The sequence below is a fragment of the Nipponia nippon genome, unplaced genomic scaffold (genome assembly GCF_047370975.1).
Source record: "Nipponia nippon isolate SJK-2023a ecotype South Korea unplaced genomic scaffold, ASM4737097v1 scaffold_1, whole genome shotgun sequence".
NCBI classification, from domain to species: Eukaryota; Metazoa; Chordata; class Aves; order Pelecaniformes; family Threskiornithidae; genus Nipponia; species Nipponia nippon.
Window position 1 is genome coordinate 53424302 of NW_028262290.1, and position 12321 is coordinate 53436622.

Below are 12321 nucleotides of genomic sequence, written 5' to 3' on the forward strand. Positions count from 1 at the left end.
CATCATTCTTGCACCCATACAACCAAGACAATTAAGGGCTTGATTTCATCAATACGGGTATATCATTGTTATTATTGGCATTAAACATATTGCATGAAATGTGTCAATAATGGATAGGTTGTATCCTGTAACTCTGATAAAATTAAAGTTGAACAATATTTGTGTTTTGCAGATATGCCCCTAGTGTATAATACATACATATCAGCCAATAGCGTTTTGAAAATGTTACTGCACCAGGAAGACAACTGATCATACGACACTTCTCTCGATAACAGGATAATGGGTGGATTATTCTGGTAATGAAGTAGATATGAAACAAAGCCAAGGAGACTGTAGAAAAACAAGTCCTCTCTCTTCCAGTGGTGCTACTATTTGTTCTCACTACTGGCAGTGTCTTTCCCAAATTCTATGTTTGTCAGAAGAGGACGAAGAGGGGATGGTGCTTTTGCAGCTGTTCTCTTAAGCATAACTGGCACCAAAATGGGCTAAATTCAGTGGCCAAAGGGTTTCCTCTTAAACTTGTAAGATCATCTCACTCCCACCGAGAAACCTAGGGAAATTAAATATGCCTCTGAAGAATCAACCCATAATAGCCCAACCTCACTCTCAGGTACTGACTTTACTCAGGAAATGAAGCAAGATTTCATTACTAACAAAAGATGTGAATTTAGAAAGCCATAGCAATGCTTTTCTATCCTTCATATTCAGTCATATATACTAACACTATAATTGAAAACCTTCAAACCTTGGTTTCATAGGTGAAAAACAGCTTAAACTGTGAGTGCTGACAGGCAGCAGATTAATGGGTGTATGTGTGTGGGTGAGTGAACGTCCACAGTTGAACTTCTGCATGCTCAAGCCTACTACTTGCTACCGAAACTGATATGGGCTGGTTGTAGATTTTGATAACACCTGGACTAAACAAGTGACACATCCCAAACCCTTCAATTAATAAAGAGACATGAGACAGAACCACTAATCAGGAGTCTTCTGCATACACAGTATTCAGATTGGAAAAGCCAGGGCACAAGAAGAGGAGCCTGAAAAAGTGCTCTCAGGAAAAGTAGTCTTGGGAAGAAGAGGAAGCTCATGACTGGAAGAGAGACCTAGAAGTGTAGAAGATCCTGGAGATGGGGGAGACGCATAGAGACAAATGTCAGGGACTGCCCAAGATTCTTGGCCAGTGATGCCCAAGATTGGTAGCTGTGAGCAGTGGTACAACATGAACTGACATGACTCTCTGTCCAAATTTCCTGGACCAGCAGCAACCTCCCTGTGGAAAAGGGAAAATGAGGCCATGGGAGCATTAATGTTGGGCAGCAGGAGTGTTTGAGATAATAATAAAGAAAGGTAAAAGCTCGAATCTCATCAGTGCTTAAATAAACTCCAGTTTCCAGATCCAGTACAGGTTGTTCTTTTGCTCTGCTACTCCTGTGATGCCCACCTGCTGATGTGAACACCCAGTAGCTGCAAGTCCCTTCAGCCTGCCACCCTCTCCCTCCCCACATCCCAGCTACAGGGCAGGCAGAGCCCCAGAGCAGAAGAGCAGAGACAAGACTGCTGCCTGGTTTCCATACATTTCATTTTACTTTTCTACATCCCCTCCTGATACGATATCAGCACCCACAGGCCTGCCTGGACCCTATAGCTCTCTCACTTCTTTTTAGTCTGGTGTCCTGTGCCAGATCTTGCTCAGATCTTGCTTCAACACTCAGTCAGCATTACTACACCACCTTGTTGCATACTTTTCCCTGAGCACAGGCACCCATGGCAGAGACACATTTCTGGGCCTTTTCTCTCACACTGTCTCCGGACAGGAGCCTGAGTTGAATCTCTTTGTATCTTCAGCTGCTGGTGAGATCATGGGGTGGAAGGAAAGCTCCCCGTTGTCTTCGCAGAACCACCTCATCCCTAGAGCTCTGCTGCCTGCTCTGGATCATCCTGATTTACTCTCTTCACAGAGTCCCTCAGCCCTATTTTTAAGCTCTGTGATTTAGCAGAAAAACCCTCTATACAAGGGTTTTAAGAGTATCACAAGACCCTTGAGCATTAATGCTGACTCTTCAACAAAAGTACCAACTCAATTCACACTCCTTCCTTTTACTTGCACAGACAACTCACTATCCAGTAATGACTTCAATCACACATTCACAAGAATTTAGGAGACACAGGTGTTTGAGCTCACTCTTCATCTTTTCTTCATCAGCACAAAGAGCATTTGCATTGCTTTTTCCACGCCCAGCTTGTTAAATAGCACAGGTCATACAGGGGAGATGGAGAGGTTATTGAAGTGGTGGAGAGAAGAAAAAGAAGGGAGGAAAGAGGCAAGCAGATGTGCTAATATCTTTTTAAAAAGATGCAAGGTTGAATGTTGCTGATCTTAATCCTAGAATCCAGACTACATAGACACAAACTAAGGCATCATGGCTGAAGAGTTGGCAATGACCAGGCCACAGAAAGCAAATGCATCAGAAGATTTCATTCCAGCCTGTTGTTGCTGCTGCAGTGATGCATGTGGGAAAAGGAAGAAAGGATTAGCTAATTGCTGACCTCAGTACTCATTCAGTTACAGAGTGGGTTGGAAACTTACCCATCAAATGTTTTTTCTTTTGAAAATGCAGATTGGTCAACCCAAAATTGCTGGGGGCAGATTGACATCTCTGGATTCAAAAAAATTTAGAAATAATAATTATTTTTCTTTCAAATTTGTAATTAACATACTAAAATGTTCAAGTTTTACATTCAAATTGAAATAGTTCCAGTTTATCAAATGAAATGTTTTCATTGACTGATTTGCAAAATATAATTTTGTTCCGCTTCAGGAACAAGTCTGTTGTTTTGCACACAGGATGAATACTTTACTAAACAAAAATATTCTTTACCCAAGAAACAAGGGGAATTATATTTTAAGAATTTGTCTTAAGTATCCTCCTGTGTTTCTCTTTTCTAATTCTCAATGCTTTTGCTAGAGTAAAATGCAGACGAATCTTCACTGGTTTTGCTTTTCTCCATCTAGATTGTTGTCAGAGCCTGTTTGCTTATTTCTAAGCTGCTATTCTAGTTTTGTGGTGGGGGAAGGGAGGGCAGGACAAAATTTATAACAGCATTCTCTTTGGGGTGCTGTTCTCATAATGAACACAAATTGCTCTCATTTATCATCTTGTGATGTAATCATATAAAAGCCTTTCCCATCCTCATCCCTGTAAGGTAACTGTTTTGCTGTATTGGATTATAATGACAAATGACAAAATCTTTTGCATGACTTCAACCATTACAAAATTCTGAAGGGATTGTTAGTCTATAGTGCCACTAAGGCTTTCTGATAGAGGTAGCCCATGCTGAAAGCTGCAGTTAGAAGCAGTCAGTATACCAATAACTTATCTACACAATGTTGGCTCCTGGGGGGGGCAGGAAAACCAAACCAGCTGTCTTCAAGACAACCCAAAACACCACAGGGAGTAAATTGTGGTTACATGTTATATCCAAATGGGAAATAAATCCAGGCATTCTACTTTTGGGATGTTATATTCAATAAACAAAACCCAGTTGGACTTTTCAATATGTCAGTGCTCACAGGCTACAAGAACCATGGAGTTATCTGCAGGATTCATTTGCTTTCTGTCTTTTGGAAGCTGATAAATCCATTCCACTCATTTAGGGCTGCTGAAACGTGCAGAGCTCCAGTAAGAGCTGATGGAAGAAAAGGGTGCTCAGCAATGCAGAGAGATGTTTACCTTTTCTCAGGAACAGACTGTGTTGCTATTTCGAGTAGAAGAGATAGAAATCCTCCCCAGGGTTCCAGGAGCAAACTTTACCATTTCATGTTTCCCTGGAGTATCCTAGCAATTTAAAATTTGTCATGAACTATTTGCGAATAGGTAAGTACATAATTAATACACACGGTGAACTTAGAACATTCAGTCTGTTGAGCACAAGATTTGCCACATAAATGAACTGCCCTTTTTGGAAAATCAAGTACATCCATTTGCATAAACTGACAAGGATCTGCATGAGTCCTCAGATCAACAAGCACCCCCAAAGAAGTTGTCTGATTTCCTTCTGTCTTCCACAATTTTTTTGCTGGAGATTTCCATCGAGTTCCATGGACTCTTGCCTCCTTATGCAAGTGTAACGGAGATGAGTCAGCTTTCTGATATCATTGTTTTCTTCATTTATACCCTCCTTTCTGTAAATGATGAACTACTCAGATGACTACTGTTTTCTTTATTAAAATGAATAGTGATACATTTAAAATATACTTAATCTAAATCACATGGGAACACATAGCTCCCATTGAAACATGCTGCAAAAAATATACATTTCTACTCTGCATTTAATTAAAGAACTTCACAGGCCTAATCAGCCTTGAATATACATTTGCTTCAGCTCTTCACAAGATTAAAATAAAATGGTAACATAATGCTGTTCTCCAATTATGACATTGGCCTGAAATCAGCCATTAGCTCTAACGAGTTCAGCGAATCTAACAGTGAGAGTATTGTGTAATTTTTTATATTGTTAGATGGGAAGAGAAGTAGTTGACACAAAGCAAGTTGATCCCTTATCACTCAAGGAAGAAAACCTATGTTCCATATATTCTTCCCCTGAGTAAATGTAACAGCAAATCTCTTGCTTATAACTTACGTGTTTCTCTTTCTATAAAAATGATTGAACATTTTTTTTCTCCTACAGTTTAAAGGCTCTGCTTTGTGAGATGCCAAGCAGTGAAGTAGTCTTCCATGAAGTATCCCTTGTCCCATACTATTCTGGCATTTTTCTTTAGTGTTTTTAATACCATGGTAAGCAGCACATTGATGACACTAACAGTTGAAGGCATCAAGAAATAGGAACAGGAGTACCATAGTTATTATCTGATGTTGATCTGCTAGTACCATTGAGAAAGTTTCATCTCCACATTTCCTCAGTCCTTCAGTTCATTAATTGATATTGATAACACATAACGGCTCAGTGGACATCACAGAGGAAAATCACAGGCACATAAACTTGGGGCTCAAAGCAACTCTGAGAAGTCACCAGTCCATCCCCTGCCCCAGGCCAAATCATCTACAGAAGTCTTGGCAAACTGCTGTCTAAACTGCTCCTTAAACCCCCCAAAATGGAGATTTTCCAGTTCTGCTAAGCATTTCATTGTTGAGCTTAAACACACTTAATAAATGTAAGTCTTATCAATGCCTAAACTGAATCGCCATGGCTATAGTTTAAATTCAGTACCAGAAAATGCTCCTTCTCTTAGCAGAGACTCTTTATATACTCCAAGACTGTTAAAATCTCCATCCAAGTCTTCTCTGTAAATTAACCGAGTTTATTCAATCTTTCCACAGAAGTCACATTTTCTAGATCTCCAGTTTCTCTCCTCAGGCTCTCTCCTGCAGCTGCATGGGAAGTCCATGGAACCACGATGGCAACCTGTTACAAACCGTCAACAAATATTTGTCCTATCACAAAAATGCATCAAAAATCAATGTGGAAATAATGTCTGGTCCAGCTGATTCTTGACCATAAGGGACAGATACAAAAGCCTGCATTGAGGAGTATTTGAAGCACATCATCAACATTAATTTTTAAATTATTTTTACAAATTCACTTTGATGGCATATATTTAATTAGCTACTAGGAACTAAAGGAGAGTCAGGATCCAGGAAGCATGTTTTTGGATGACTTCCCATTTCAGGGAATCCACGTTCTGCCTACTCCAGCTGTTGGTACTGCCAGGTATTTGTCAGGGATCCCAGGCTGTTCTCAGTACTGTACAGGACTCTCGATGGGTACGAAGGGTGGAAACAACTTAGACATAAACAGAACCCACAAATACGAGTTATCTGATGACTGAAAATTATATCCCTTCAGATTTACAGAACACCAGAGTACCTGTGGTGACACTGTCATGCTTTTCTCTTGAATCAATGCACTTCTGTAAGAAATAAAAATGTGTTTCGGCTATTACTCAAGGTCCTAATATTTGGAATCCAAGGCATTTGGAATTTATGCATATATTCATCACTTTGATTTTGCTACTTGAGTTATGAAGGTACACTTATCTATGGATAAATTATCCCTTGTCTTTGGCTGAAAGCTCTGTATGACAAATTATGCCAAAACTCATATTTTTTCTTAAAATACATCTACTTTTTCAACATCTGACTTCATGTCTGTCACACTTTTTTCTAGTAAGTGATTATCTGACCTTTTTGTAGAGTTTTTCTTTTATCATAAGTAGTTTTTATGGTCAGTTTTATGATTACAATGTATTCTTATCATGACATTCAAGAAAATCATTGTCATTTTGTCGCACAAGTATCTAATATTGAAATTAACTGGAGGCTGACAAAATATGTCTTTTTACACATTTCTCTATGGCCTGTGCAAAGCATCCCACTCATTTCCCAGGTTCTGGCCATCTTTCTTCTTGCTGCTGGGGGAAGATGGAGGGAAGGAGCCCTGTGATGCGCTCTTGCCAGATCACAGACTTTTTGAGCTGGAACTGCCCTGGGATATGCATCGATGATCATCGCAAGAGATCTGATACTAGTTCAGCTGTGGTCTGTTCTTTCAGTGTTAATTGCTGTTCAGCCACTAGCCAGATCTCATGCAAGGCGTAGGACCAGTATTTTGCAGAAAAGCCTTTCTTAAAACCAGATACAGGTAGTTCATTCTCCTTGGTCCCCTGGGAGATACTGGCAGGCAAATCCTCATGTCTTCTCAGGTCAGGTGCTCTCATTCCTTACAGCTTTAATCCCTTTTGTCTTCGTAGCTCTCTGAAGAAGGTCAAAACAACCTGTATTGACCCCAGGCATGCAAAAATTTCAGAATCTTATTAGCTGCATTGTTTCAGCACTTGGAGATTTTCATTAATAACCCTTCCATGCCCTTAGTGTCAGCAAGAAGTGTCCTTTGGGTTGCCCACAGCTTCAGTAGCTGACAGATCATCAAATATATGCTTATAAAGCTAATACCATAGCGTAATCCCAGCTTCCATACCACAAGTCAAGTCTCAGCACAGGAGTTTTTAAATCTTCCGTTATTCCAATGCACTGGGACTACCACAACAACATTTTCAGTTTCAGAAAAAACACTTCCTATGACAATTGATTTAGGTTTATATTTTGTATTTTTATTTTTATGATTCCTCATCGGTGCCTGATTTTCAGCTACTCTTCTCAGCACCTTTGAAAGTCAGTTCCTGTTTCTTTCACTGGAACTTTACTTTGTACCTAGATCTGTTTTCACAGCTGCACCAGTGATGTGAGATGGCAGGTCTGTTCAGGAAAGTCAGAACATCCTCACCAGGCAATGCGAAGAGTAGGTGCTGTATCACAATCCTTCACCAACCAGAAGTAAAATTACCGATTAGATAACCACATGGCAGTGGAGGACAGAGTGAAATATCTACAAACTAACTAGCCAAAGTTTTTGATGGCCACTCTCTCTAAAAACAGTTTCTCTGATATTGCCTGTGTGATCACCTTGAACAAGTCTCCTGAAATCTTCATCATATGCCATGCATTGTACATCTCTACACACTGCTATATTTGATCAAGATTAAAATGAACACTGAATCTTCCAGGGGTTGTGCCCCAGTATCATACTCAAGTCAACAATTTTTATTATTTTGAAGGAGTTTTAAAACATCATCTCTTTGTTATGCACAACCATGGCTGGAAAAAATAGATACATATGGGACTTAAACTGCTAAGAGGGCACATCAAGTATTTATGCACACAGCAGTGGGCAACCACATGTAAATGGCGTTTTGTTAACAGAGGTGTTTGGAGGACCTGCTTATTGCTGGTGAGGTTTGCTTTTATTTTCTGGGGAGAAGCTTAAGTCAGAAGATGGAATATGGCTGTACAAAGTAGAAGTTGTTAGTCTACTATTAAGGAGGGCTTAGCACACTTAGTTACCAGACTTAAAATGATGAGACGGTAGCTGGCACTAAAAAGATAAATAAATGGAAGTCAGGATAATAATTTCCTAAACCACAGAGATCATGTTACAAGAGCACATCTGACTACACCTTAACTGAAGCTGGTAGCTGTCACCAGCTGGGAAGAAACATTATCCACTAATCCGAGAAGGGGCTTCCAGGTCAGGATTTATAGACATTCCTTCTCACTTTGCTACAAACTCATTTTGCAGTTTCATCCAAATCACAACTCACAGCACTTTAGGCTTTTCCAGGGTCATCACCAAAGCAGATCTGATGCTTCACAGAGGAGCATTCACACTTCCTTCAACAAAGTTTGTAGAACATTTGACTGCCTTCCAAAGACAAATGCTATATAATAGCTGGATTTCAATACTTGTGGTAGAAGGTTCTATTCATGCAAGAGAAAAGATAGAAATTGGGCCTAGATACTTAATAAATATAAATCTGTTCTGATACATTATGTGGGGGTTTTTTGGTTCTGTTCTTCACTATACTTAAGTTATGGAAATCATCTGTTCTTAAAATGATGGAATGCATGAATATGACTTTTGAGGCTTAGATCTAGCTATACGTCAAAGGAATCAAAAAACAAGGTGTTTCTTAGGTGAATAATTACAATGACAGTGCAAAATTATTGTGTAGACCAAAGCAACTGCAGAAAAACAGCTATTGGTTGAACTAATTAAGGAAGCTGGAAATGAGAAAATACCTTTCCTCACTTGTTCTCAGCAAGCTTCTCAGTTTTTCTCAGCAATTCAAACAGCCACACCATTATCTCATTAAATCCACAGCTTGACCTTTCACACTACCACATGCAGCATGCTCACTCTTTTCACTTGATGGTGTGTTTCTAGGAAGTGAGCGGCCAAACCAAACAAACCCGCTGAGAATTAAGGAAGGACTGATGCCTCTTCAGGTCAATCCCAGGAGCTTCAGTAAATCTATATAGCAATCAGAGATTATTTCAGGTCACACAGACAGACCTGAACTGGACTGGCTGGCAGGCGTAATAAACTCTTGATAGCATGGTTACCTTAGGCTGAGGCTGCTGTGCCCATTGCCTCACCATGGTACAGTCCAGACATGCCGACTAGAATAACCAGAACTAGTGCAAAAACTAGTGTCAAACTGAAGGTTAATGAAAAATGGACCTCTCTCTGCAATCCCTCAACCAGAAAGGGGGAAAACTAATATAGGGTGGCTACAATAATGGAAACACAGATGCAGTCATCCTCAAAAAAAAGCATTTCAGATGTAGGCAGTAATGACTGGAGGACAAGATTTGCTTTGAGCAGACCCAGCAGCAGCCAAAGGTGGAACAATACATAGATTTGCACAACTACCTATCTCATCCTTAAGGCTGTGGAAAACTTCAGGTGTACACACTAAAGTCTAGTGTCATCATGCGCTTAGACCTAAAATTCTTCACAAAAAAGACACCATCCTGTTTGAGTTTTGAAAAGAGACTGGAGGTGTGTGTGCCAAATGTATGGACAGTTGCAAAAATGACATGTTTGCACATGGTAATGGGTGGCTGAATACACACCTATGTACCTAAATAAATCTTTGTATACTCACATAGGAACAATGATCTTAACAGGTTGCAATTTACCATTTTAATACCTGTATAACCCCAGGAAGTGGCATCCCTCATAAGCTGCAGCAGTTTCTTAGTGTTATTCTTCATTCTCCTTTTGTCATATTATGTAGGGTTAAAACATATGAAGACATTTTCCACCTTCAAAAGTCAAATGCAGCACTAAAAAACAAAACCTGAATATAATTACAAGCAATGTAAAGAAACGTTGTTACAAGCTTTCTTGTAGAAAGTGCATGTGTCTGGAGGTAGATTATCAAATCATTTGGTCTTCATTCTCTAAGTGGTTAATTTTGGTTGTTTAGGATAAATATATCTCTGGCCTTCAGAGCTTTAGGGTCTTCCTGAAAAACTGTTTGCTCCTAGGCCATCTTGCTTAATAGACATCTTCAGAAAATTATTCACAGCAACTCAAAGGTCTTTTTCGTAAGTGGTAGTAACTAATATATCCATCACTGCCTATGATAGGTCAGATTATTTTTCCCAGAGGCATTACTTCTTGACTATCAGATTGGATTTTAGTCTTCCTTTTCCTCAGCCAGTCATTTGTTACTGTAATATCCTCATGGGTTTACAGGTGAAATCTCCCTTTCACTTATATCTTTGCAAATACTAGTGACCAGGAGTCTACAAGCACAAAGCTCTTTCAAGTAGAAAGAGCTTTTGAAATAAAAGGTTTCTACAAAACATGTTAGCTGTGCAGGTAAAACAAAAATTAGAGACAGTAGGAATGGCAAGTTGCAGTTCCTATGCAGCAGTACACAAAACTTTAATTTTTCATCATTTGCCTGCAGGCTAAAAAATGAGACTGATAAATTATATAATTTGAAAAAACTATTGTGTTTTTGCTGTTTTTCAGGAACATCGATCTTTTTTTTGAGATTTTCAGTTCAGTGTGTATGACAGATCAGGTGCAGTTGGCTGACTCAGTATTTTGGAGCTACTTTGAAAAAGTGGTCCCAGGTAGGAGAAAAATACTTAAGAAGCAGGATTAGCATCAGAACTTTTAGGACTGTTACAAGCTTTTAGAAAAATCAGACTATAGAAATGTTTTTCAGACTTTTGAGGAAAGTTGTTCTAAGGTGGCATCTTTATTTTACTAACAAAAGATTTTGAGAGCTAATTCTAAAAGTTGTTACTTATGGTTTCACAAGAGATAAACCTAAACCCAGGACATTATTGACTATTAAACACTGGGAATAATGAAAAAGTCAATTTTGATCCCTTTTGACACATAACTTAGATAAGAAGAAACCTCTGTATGCACTCTTTTTATCAAGTTGCAGTATGAACTAGATTTCCTGTTCACTGTAGAAGAACAGATTTGTATCACCATTTTTAAACAGTCTCTTACTAATATTTTCACAGTGAGCAACATTTGTTTTAATCTTTTCCACATGATCTTCATTGAGATGAATCAATATTTCTATAAAACCATGTATTTATATCACTATCATTGACAAAAAATTTTGAAAACCAGATATATTAAGCTAAGAACAAAAGCTTTGCCATACAAAATGAAAGTTATGGTCTGAATTTCCCAGGATCTTATTAAATACTAGGAGGTAATCGGAAAAAGAACAGAAAAGTGAAAAGGTAAAAAATGTAAACAATAACTAGTAGAGATACAAGTCAAAGCAGAAAGATTTTTTTGCAGGAGGATGCAACCATCAAGGTGAACTGGAGTAAAGTCCCTCTAGGCATATTCAGAAAGATGGAGAGGAAAAAGCAGATAACAGATAAATGCAAAATAGATGAAGAAAACAGAAACAGCTTTGGCCAGACACAGCTATGCCCACACTGTCCTCCAAGAAAGGGCCAAGTCCTTGGGGATGGTTCTCATGACACTCCCACCACATATGAGCAAACCTTTGCACTGGAAGGGAGTCTGTGGAAACTGTCACTTGATGCTATCCCCACCTAGCAGACACCTAAAGGATTTTCACTTATAGCCCAGGAAATCAGCAACCAGCTACTCCTATATAGCCTTCTAATGTCCTCTGCAGCCATCTGTATAGTGTGTGAACATGTGACTGATGTCAAGCAGGCAAGCCAATGCCTTAGTTGTGCCCAGAGAGACTTCGGTGTCATGCTGCACACAGACACCAACTACATCTACCAGGGTGAATGCACTGTTATCTCAGGGCATTAGCCTGCTCCCTCGGTCTGAAATGTGGAGATCAACTCACTGCTTTTGCAGTGCATCTTATTTCATGGATTCCAAGGATGGTGATGGTGAAGGAAAGTGTTTATTTTGCTGCCAAAAAGTATCAGCATCTGGGTATCCAGGTGCTGCAAGAGCCATGTTTTTAATACCTGCCCAAATCATTGACGAGCTAGTTGACAAAGTAGTGCTACTAAAAGGAATGGTGTGGAAGTGATTAACTGGTCACCAAAGGGAGTGAGTGAAGGGCTCACTAAATGATAGAGAGGACTGGCCCTATCTGACAGGCACTGTAGATAAAATTGAAATAAGGTATTTCCCCTCATCTTAAGGACTTTTCACAGCACATCTTCAGCACCCTAGAGAAACCCTTATAGCAATTTATTGCATTCCAGCTGTGCGATGGGAGCTTGTGTGTTTATGCATGCCTAGATACTAAGAAAGGTGGAGTCTTGATACCAGCCAACAACCAGTTGCCTAATGTCCTCCATGGGGTAGCCAAGGTGCTACAGTTTAAAGCTAATATGACCGTATACTGGAATATTTTGTTCCAGTTATATTGCATCACTTTGTTGCAAGAATCTTAGTATCATTTAACAAGTACAACTTTTT